The sequence below is a fragment of the Muscardinus avellanarius genome (genome assembly GCF_963383645.1).
Source record: "Muscardinus avellanarius genome assembly, chromosome: 10".
Lineage (NCBI taxonomy): Eukaryota > Metazoa > Chordata > Mammalia > Rodentia > Gliridae > Muscardinus > Muscardinus avellanarius.
In genome coordinates this window covers 52,620,408-52,628,447 of record NC_137796.1, presented here as the reverse complement: position 1 = coordinate 52,628,447, position 8,040 = coordinate 52,620,408, and the positions used below count along the sequence as shown (strand labels likewise).

The 8,040-nt window shown below is 53.9% G+C and overlaps 1 pseudogene across 1 annotated transcript in view; it reads right to left on the bottom strand.

Annotated features, from left to right (window-relative positions):
* Nucleotides 1-572: 572 nt before the first annotated feature.
* The window catches only part of LOC308268462 (cytochrome P450 2A13-like), a 53,156-nt pseudogene continuing 45,688 nt past the window's right edge, over nucleotides 573-8,040 (bottom strand). Inside the window, exons 8-14 of the transcript in view lie at nucleotides 5,335-5,486; nucleotides 4,924-5,083; nucleotides 3,712-3,888; nucleotides 2,710-2,845; nucleotides 2,143-2,320; nucleotides 1,388-1,529; nucleotides 573-754 (exon numbers count right to left, since the gene is read on the bottom strand). The product of the transcript in view is annotated as a cytochrome P450 2A13-like (transcript). The remainder of the gene's footprint in view (nucleotides 755-1,387; nucleotides 1,530-2,142; nucleotides 2,321-2,709; nucleotides 2,846-3,711; nucleotides 3,889-4,923; nucleotides 5,084-5,334; nucleotides 5,487-8,040) is intronic.

The following is an 8,040-nucleotide window of genomic DNA, read 5'->3' as shown; positions in this document are numbered from 1 at the left end:
GCACTTGGCTGACACACAAGACTTGCTCAATAAATAACATCTGTTGTTATTAATGTTATTATTGTCGTTACTATTAATGCTGCCAAGTGTAAGGTTTCTCCTCTCTTCCAGCTTTGAAGATCTATCTATCTTTCTTTCTTTCTTTCATTCTTTCTTTCTTTCTTGGTGGTCCTGGGGGTGGAACCTAGGGGCTTTCTACTTCCAGACTATACTTCCAGACCTATTTTATATTTTATTTGGAAACAGGGTCTCACTAAATAGCTGAGGCTGGCTTCGAACCTGTGCAATCCTCCTGTCTCAGCCTCCCAAGCCAGGGATTACAAGCGTGCGCCACCACGCCCGGCGGAAGGACCTACTTCTAACAAGGCCTGAGTCTTATTTTGTTTCTTTAGCCCTCTCTCATCCATCTTGCCCTTTTCCTTGGAATTGGCTCTCTCATTTTCCTTCATTGGCTCATTTTATTAGCCCCGCCCCTTTCCCTGGACCCGCCTCAGCACCACCCACCCCGCCCCTCTCTCCACATGGCCACGCCTCCGGTCCCCATCTTGCCCCCCCCCCAGCCCCACCCTGGCTCAGCGGGGCTGGAAGCTCATGGTGTAGTTCCTTGGGATGGTGGCAAAGCCCACGTGTTTCGGGGACACGTCTATGTCCTGGGGCGCCTGTGGGGACTTGAAGCAGAAGTTCTGCAGGATGGTGGTGAGGAACACGAAGAGCTCCATTCTTGCCAGGCCTTCTCCAAAACAGTTCCGCTTTCCTGGAGAGGAGAGGAGAGGAGAGAAGAGGAGGGGAGGGGAGGGGAGAGGAGGGGAGGGGAGGGGAGGGGAGGGGAGGAGAGGGGAGAGGAGGTAGGATGGGGTGGGGTGGAGGTGAAGCCACCTCTCATTGCGGTCCCAACACCGAATGCCGGGCTGAGTTCTCCCAGAGAGGAGAGTGGAGCACTGTGGCCTGAGAGACCTTCAGGGAAGACTCTAAATCCTCCCTGAGCCCCAGTGTCCCTTGTACACGAGGCGGGGTGACGTGTGACATGCTATAGCAATGGGATATTTAGATGTCCCTCCCCCCAAATTTGCTCTCAGATGTGGAGGCTGAGCTTTCATCTCCTGTCTAAGAACATTAAGAATTGGTTGTCTCTCTTAGGAGAAATGTGACTCGCTCTGAGCCTTGATTTCCCCATCCCTAACGGCGTGCATCCCTTTCTTTTGGCCTTTGTGCAGATATTGGTGCTTAGTAGTTATGGAAATTGTATCTGGTTGTCTGGAGAGTAGATTCCAAGAGGAACTTTCCAGCTGGAGAAAGGTGCTAGGCTGTGCCTCAGGGAGTGGAGCTGGCAGGACCTGCCTGTCTGTTGTGAACAGCGGCCTGGCAGCAAGCCGTGGTGGTCTCTTACCCATGGAGAAGGGCACAAATGCTTCATTCTTCTTAAACTTCCCCTTGTCATCCAGGAAGTGTTGAGGGTTGAAATCTTGGGGTTGGGCAAAGAACTTGGGGTCTTTCAACACAGAGCCCAGCATAGGGAACACTTCAGTGCCCTGTCAGGAGGAAGAAGAGAGATTTGCTTAATCAGGCTTGGAGATGAGCGTGCTGGAAGAATGGAGGTGCAGAGAGATGGGAAGTATGGAAGGGGGTCTTCCAAGGGAGAAACTTGGAGGGACATGAGGTTATTGTTCCTGAGATGGAAAGTCTGTGGGATATTGAGGTTCATGTTCTCTGAGAAAGGAAGTTGAATGAGACAGGATCTCTGCCTCTGTGGATAAGTGGTTGCAGAATATGCAGGTCATATCTCTAAGGAGGTTGGGGACTTGGAGCTTCACATCTCCAAACAGAAACTTGGGGAAATTTAGGGCTTATGCCTCCCTAGACAGGATATTTGGGAGACATGAGATTTCTATCCGTAAGGAGCAAGTTCTAGTGAAAGAGGCTTCATGTCCCTTGAGACTGGAAGTTTGAGGTTGGTCAACACCACCAATAAGTTCTAGTGAAACGGGCCTCATGTCTCTTGAGACAGGAAGTTGTTCCTCTGAAACAGAAAGTTTAGGGGTCATTGTGGTTGAGGAATTCTTTGATTAAGGGAGTGGGACGGAGACTGGAAAACTTCTGATAGGGATGGGGTGCTGAGGTCCCAAGGGGTGGGCGGGGCAGAACCTTGGGCAGGAGGAAGTCCCGAAACTTGGTGTCCTTGATGACCCTGTGAGCAAGGCCCATGGGAATCATGTCTCCAAATCTTTGGATCACTGCCTCTGTGTAGGGCATCTTGGCCCGGTTCTCGAACTTGGGCTGCCTGTTCTGCCAATCACCTGGTCGATCTCTTCATTGATTTTGGCTGTGGGAAAAGAAGAATGTACTTGGGTCCCAGAGCAGGGGTGATAGTTCAAATATGTAAAAATGGATTCATGGCATAGAACTATGTATGATATATATGTAGATTGCTCAAAAGAGATGTTAGCTATACACATTGTTGGAGTAGGGTTCTGTTAACCCAGCTGTGCCAGACAAATGTGGAAGCCACAAGAAAGGAGTGATAGAGAAATGCCCCATTATGTAGGCGGTGGAAATTCTGCAGTTTAGAATGCATTGTTGTCTATCGATAATTAATCCCTATCGATTACTCCATAGCAGGGCCTCTCTGAGGGCCGGGAACCTGAGAGAGGTGTGGTCACTGCAGTAGGCTGAGGGTCTGTGAGCCTCACTTCCGTTCCCCTCCAGCTATACCCTCCACATCTGGGTGCTTCATCAGCAGCAGGAAGCCATAGCGCAGGGTCGTGCTGACAGTCTCTGTGCCTGCAAAGATGTTCAGCGTGGTCAACACTATGTTTTTCATGTAGAATTCCGTGTTGGTGTTATTCTCCTGCAGGGAGAGCAGTGTGAGGCCAAGCCCACTCCCCGTGCCCTTGGGGACAATCTGGGGTTTTTTCCTTGGATGCACCCCTCTCAGTTCCAGACCTAAGGTGGGAAGAGGAACCCTACATATGCCAGGCTCTCTCCAGACTCCGGCCTTTGCCCAGGCTGTGGACTGCCCCAGATGCTCTTCTTACACTCTTTGCATAGCTGACCAGCTGTCCTTTGGTGACCGGCTTAGCTCTGACTATCTGCCCTTAAATTGTTAGCTTTGATCTCACTTTTTGAATGGTAGGAAGATTTAGAGAGGGCTAGAGACCGAGAGATGTCAAAATGGAGTGAACTGATGAGAGTTTGAGATACATTTTCTGAGATATACACATAGAATTTTAATCAAGAGCATCCCATTCCTTCCTCACTTTGAAGTGTCCTAGGGAGGGAATCACTTCTCTTTGCCCTTTGCCCTTTGCTCTTCAGACTCCATAAGCCTCAGCTCCTTTCTGTACCCTTGGGAGACTGAGGTAAGGATGGGAGTAGAGGGATTCCAATGCCATGGGGTAAAGCCAGGTCCCCTGTCTGCACAGGAGTCGCTCATATCTATGGTAGAAAAGGCTAAACAGCATGTGCCTGAGCACTGGACTTTAGTTGGAGACACAGGTGAGCTGGGGCAACTGCTTCCTTGCCATGTGGCCTCTGTCAGGCCTCTGGGCTGCAGTCTGCTCATTTGTAAAATTGGGGTCATCCTAGAGCCTTGTTGTGGATGCTAAACAGGCACAATAGTGCTTGGCACGTGGCTGTGCTGTGGAGGTGGCCCCTGTTAAGGTTTGCATGCCCGGCACCTGTGCATCCCCTCCCCACCCTGGCTGCTGGGTACACCTCCTGCATGCGATTGAGGAAGGAGTCGATGAAGTTCCGTGGGGAGCTGGGATCCAGGGTGTGCCGGTTCTGATCCACTTTCCTGGCTATGAAGTCCTCAAGTCCCTCCAGCTCCTTGAAGGCCTGTTGCTGTGGTCCAGGCAAGTGCTGTATCACGGAGTAGAACATCTCATGGAGCTGGAGCCAAACAGAGGATGGAATGGAAGGACAGTGGTCACTGGTCAGGACCCAGGAGGAGTGGGCCCTGTGTAAGAGAGTCACTGCTTTAGGGCATGAAGGTATTTAGGGCTTTAGTGGGACTTGGAAGAGAAAATATCTTCATGCTTTCATGTGAGTTATGTGTGAGTACCATAGTGTAAGAATTCAGGTAAGATGGATTGGGGTACACACCTCATCTTCAGATATGCGGGATAGAGAGGGGCAGAGATGTAGGTGTTTGCAGATTCAAGCGAGGTTGGTTAGGAAGATGTTTTGAGGTACACATTTGGGGCTATTATGGGAGGATAACCTATATAGGTGGTTAGACATTGAGGAGCTGGGTTGGAGAGCACTATCAAGGTGCTTTTGGATTTGAATTAGTGACTGCCATACATGAGTTGAGGTATTAAATGGGGCTCAGTTTTAGTTTTAAGCTGGGGGTGATATGCTGGGCTAGCAATTTAGGTATTAAAATGGATGTTATGGTGTGCCCCTATAAGGTGTATTGCATTGGCTGGCTGGAGGGCACTTATTAGGGTGTTTGGAGACAATCTGTACAGATGTCTTTGGAGTCTTGGTTAGCCTATCTATATAGACACGCATGTACTGAAGTGGACTGAGTTGGGTGTACTTGTCTAGATCTTACAGTTGACTGGTGTGGAACACCTGTACTTGGGCACATAACTGTAGTGGGCTGGATTGTGCAGCACCAAATAATATGCAGGTGGGATCTGAGATGGTCACTTAGACATTGTGTAGAGAGCATGTGTTAGAGATTAAGGTTAGTTTGGATGGGAACACCTGCCCTGGCTCTGTCTTAGGGGCATCAGTCTCCAGGTGTCCTTGGAGACTGAGTACTGAGCACCTGTTCTGGGTTCTTTGCAACTGTTTAGTTGTCCAGGAGTGGGGCTGTTTTTGAGGGGGATTGGAGTGCGGGGTCACTGGAATGGTGGTAACATGGGGTGCAGTTGGAAAGATTTGGTAGGGGTTGGAGACCAGGCTGGAAGAACTCACTTGTCCCGTGGAAGTAGCTGTGAACTGGAAGCTTCCCAGCATCATACTCAACAGTGACAGGAACTCTTTGTCCTCATAATCAAAGCGGTCCCCAAAGACAATGGAGCTAATGACATTGGAGACTCTCACACTCAGGTAGAAGGTGGGGTCAATGAAGGCACTTGTGAGGTGGGATAGAGTTGGGGGGAGATGTAACTGGTGGGGGTGGGTGTCAGACATCTGGGTAATCTGATGCCAGTCTGAGAATTCCAGGAGGGTGCTACAGAGATAGGCCAGAGTCCCAGCACTAGAGTGCTGGGAGTGAGGAGGCGTTTGCCCAGTCTAGTCCTCATCCTGTGCCACAGTGCTCAGTTCCTTCCCATTGGATATTTCCCTTCTCCTTCCCATGCACCCCGGAGTCCCACATTACACTCACCATGTGTGTCCTTCAAGGCCTGGATGAGGAAGCCGGCCTCTTCCTGGATGCGCTCTTCAATGCCATGCTTGCCCACACCAAAGTCCCGCAGTGTGGTGATGGTAAAGCACCTCAGCTGCTTGGGTGTCCCCGTTGCTGAATGGTACACCTGGGGAGTTGATGCAGGAGTTAGAGCAAGATCAGAAAGGGGCAGAGGCGGACCACAGACCATACCTGGCTGTGGGCTCCAGAGGTGGTAGAGGTGAGCAGAGGGTGAGGGAGTGACGGAGAAACTGGCACAGAGAGTGAAAGAGTTAGAGAGTAGAGAACTTGGCAGAGACCCAAACAGAGTGGGTGTCAGAAACATATCAGAAGAGATAAAGAATGGTCCAGGCCTCTGGCTCCGACCCTGGGCAGGTGGGCAGGTGCTGGTGGGGCACCCCTAGGTGACCCCGTTTCCACCCGGGAGGACCCTGTGGTCCAGGCCTCTGGCCCCGACACTGGGAGGGTGGGCAGGTGCTGGCGGGGCACCCTTTGGCGACCCCCTTTCCACCTGGAAGGACCCTGTAAAAAAGGAAAAGAAAAAGAAAAAAAGAAAATATCGGACAGGGGTCAAGGAGGCCGTGGCAGATGCCAGGATACTGGGAGATGCAGATAAAACTTGTCCAAATGAACTGGAATTATTGGAAAAATTCCCTGCTAAGGAGGACTACTTCTTCTCTACATTGTTAAGAATCTTGGACATCACCTGTAAGGAGAGAGACTTTAGCAGAGACCAAGGAGAAAGGCAGTGCTGAAAGCGATCTCCGTGTTGGCGGTTGAGACTTGTATTCAGGAGAAGCAGAAATCGGATCCTACCAACCTTATTTTTTTTTTTTTTTTGAGAAATTACACCAAAGGTCGAATGCTACCATCGCGCATGCTCAGGAACACTGGACAATATTCAGAGTGGAGAAAGAGCTTGGGAAAGATTTGAAATGGTGGAGGCAGTGGCAATGGCAGTGGCCAGTACTCAGGGGAGGCAGAGATCTGATGCATTACACCTGGAACCTTTGAAGTAATGACCCCAGAGGCAGAATGCTACCACCACACACCCTCGAGAATGTGGGACAAATGGTTGGGCGAAGAGGGTGCTCGGATTAGAGCCTGCTGAGGGGTGAGGCCAGCGACAGACACAGCAAAGCTGGGATTGGAGCCTGCCATGAGGCAAGGCCGGTGCTGGAGCCTCCGAGGCCAGGATCAGAGCCTGCCGAGGGGTTAGGCTGGTGCCGGGGCCAACGACCGGCATCAGAGCCTGCCATGAGGCAAGGCCGGTGCTGGGGCCTCCGAGGGTGGGATCGGAGCCTGCCGAGGGGTCAGGCCAGTGCCAGGGCCAGCGTGGCTGGGATCGGAGCCTGCCGTGTGGCAAGGCCAGTGCTGGGGCCTCTGAGGCCGGGATCAGAGCCTGCTGAGGGGTTAGTCCGGTGCCGGGGCCAGCGGCCGGCATTGGAGCCTTCTGTGAGGCAAGGCTAGTGTGGGGCCTCTGAGGCCGGGATCAGAGCTGCTGAGGGGTTAGGCTGGTGCCGGGGCCAGCGGCCAGCATCGGAGCCTTCCATGAGGCAAGGCCGCTATTGAGGCCTCCGAGGCTGGGATCGGAGCCTGCTGAGGGGTTAGGCCGGTGCTGGGGCCAGCGAGGCCGGGATCAAAGCCTGCCATGAGGCAAGGCTGGTGCTGGGGCCTTCGAGGCCGGGATCGGAGCCTGCTGAGGGGTCAGGCCAGTGCCAGGGCCAGCGTGGCCGGGATTGGAGCCAGCCGTGAGGCAAGGTCGCTATTGAGGCCTCCGAGGCCAGGATCAGAGCCTGCCGAGGGGTTAGGCCGGTACTGGGGCCAGCGAGGCTGGGATTGGAGCCTGCCGTGAGGCAAGGCCGGTGTGGGGCCTCCGAGGCCGGGATCAGAGCCTGCTGAGGGGTTAGGCCGGTGTCGGGGTCAGCGGCCGGCATCGGAGCCTTCCGTGAGGCAAAATCGCTATTGAGGCCTCCGAGTCCAGGATCTGAGCCTGCCGAGGGGTTAGGCCAGTGCTGGGGCCAGTGAGGCCGGGATTGGAGCCTGCCATGAGGCAAGGCCAGTGCCAGGGCCAGCGTGGCCAGGATCGGAGCCAGCTGTGAGGCAAGGCTGGTGTGTGGCCTCCAAGGCCGGGATCAGAGCCTGCTGAGGGGTTAGGCCGGTACCGTGGTCAGCGGCCGGCATAGGAGCCTTCCATGAGGCAAGGCCAGTGCCAGGGCCAGCGTGGCCAGGATCGGAGCCAGCTGTGAGGCAAGGCTGGTGTGTGGCCTCCAAGGCCGGGATCAGAGCCTGCTGAGGGGTTAGGCCGGTACCGTGGTCAGCGGCCGGCATAGGAGCCTTCCATGAGGCAAGGCCGCTATTGAGGCCTCCAAGGCCGGGATCGGAGCCTGCTGAGGAGTTAGGCCAGTGCTGGAGCTAGCGAGGCTGGCATTGGAGCTTTCCATGAGGCAAGGCCGCTATTGAGGCCTCTGAGGCCGGGATCGGAGCCTGACGAGGGGTTAGGCCGGTGCTGGAGCTAGAGAGGCCGACATCGGAGCCTGCCGTGAGACAAGGCCGGTGCTGGGGCCTCCGAGGCTGGGATAGGAACCAGCTGAGGGGTTAGGCCAGTGTCGGGGCTAGCGAGTCCAGAATTGGGGCCTCCCCTGAGGCAAGGCCGCTGCTTGAGCCAGCGAGGTCTGGAT